Genomic DNA, 1,651 nt, shown 5'->3' on the forward strand with positions numbered 1-1,651 from the left:
CTCTTTCTCAATGGACTTGAACCCAAGATAATATAAAGCTGGAATTTCTGCCCTCATTTGCTTCCATTTGGAACCTGAGGCTGAAGCTAATCAGTGGAAGGCAGAGCTGAGAGATGAAGAAAAATCATATCCTAATGAAACCTTTTGAACCCTGAACCTAACAGTGTCTAAAGCCCACACTATTCCTGGATTTTTAGTTACATAATCCAATAAATTCCTTCTCCTGAGTAAGTCAGTTTGAGTAGGATGTTCTGCCTTTATCATTTAGAAAGATCTTAACTAAAATACCCTTTAATAATGGGGAGACCTGGGTCCTGGCAGCAGGAGGCCCATGAACCCAGGCAGGGATGCATTGCCACAGAGTGGGAGCTGGTCCCATCGCCAAGAAGAAACTTGCAGAGGTCAAATATAAGAAGTGAGGAACTGCCTTGGCTGAGGACCAGCTGGCCCAGATGTCAAAGCAGTTGGACGTGTTCAAGACTAACCTGGAGGAATTTGCCAGCAGCACAAGCAGGAAATTCAGAAGAATCCCGAATTCTGGGTGCAGTTCCAGGACACGTGTGCCACCGTTGGGGTGATCCTCTGCCCTCTGGAAGAGGATTTTGGCCCAAGATGGTAGGTGTGGGAGATTTCTATTATGAGCTGGGAGTCCAGATTATTGAAGTGTGCCTGACCCTGAAGCACAGGGATGGAGGTGTGATAACTCTGGAGAAACTACAACAACAGGTGTTCAAAAGGAAGGGGCAGATTCACACAGGATATCAGCCAAGACAACCTGATCAGGGCCATCAAGAAACTAAAGGCACCTGCCACTGGCTTCCGGCATCATCTCTGCGGGTGGCACCTACCTCATTCAGTCTGTTCCAGCTGAGCTCAATATGGATCACACTGTGGTGCTGCAGCTGGCAGAGAAAAATGGCTACGTGACTGTCAGTGATATCAAAGCCAGTCTTAAGTGGGAGGCCAAGTGAGCCCGGCAAGTGCTAGAACACCTGCTGAAGGAACAGCGGGCCTGGCTGGGACCTGCAGGCCCCTGAGGAGACTCACCACTGGCTGCCAGCTCTCTTCATTGACCTCTGCTCCCGATTCTGGGAGTGCAGAAGGGGGCACAGCAGCAGGCAGGGAGGAGCTGTTGGTGAATAAAACCTGAGCAATTTTTTTTTAAGGAAATAAATAAATAAATAAAATATCCTACAATAATAAATTTTTATTCAGTTGTATTTCCATACTCTTTCTTGATAGGAAGAGAAAAAAAGTGGAGTTCCAGCTAGTCCCTACAGAATTGCATTGCATGTAACAATAGATCTGGCTACAACCCCCACCCCCCAACAACAAAACCCACACAAACCAACCAACCAACCAACCAGGAGGTCACTTTACTAAGATTTAGTTGCATGTCCCTTGTCTGAAGAGCTTTATCTGGTGCCATTCTTCTTCAGGTTAATGACGAAAGGGTGCCTTCTCTCACCCCTTGGACAGACTCAATCCCTATTCCTGGTGTCTTACACTGCCAGCTGGTAAGCCTTCCAGAATTTCTCCCAATGAAATTTGATGCTCCAGATGGCCTTAGCACAGCTGATGGTCCCTCTAGCTATCTAGGTCTACACCTTCCTCCTTTCTGTCAAATGTCATTGCAAGTATGTTCCAAGAA

At 46.9% G+C, this 1,651-nt stretch overlaps 1 pseudogene; it reads left to right on the forward strand.

The window, feature by feature from the left end:
* The first annotated feature begins 347 nt into the window (after positions 1–347).
* LOC115513042 lies at positions 348–1,143 on the forward strand (annotated as a pseudogene).
* Positions 1,144–1,651: the final 508 nt, after the last annotated feature.

The sequence above is a fragment of the Lynx canadensis genome, chromosome B1 (genome assembly GCF_007474595.2).
Source record: "Lynx canadensis isolate LIC74 chromosome B1, mLynCan4.pri.v2, whole genome shotgun sequence".
NCBI lineage: Eukaryota > Metazoa > Chordata > Mammalia > Carnivora > Felidae > Lynx > Lynx canadensis.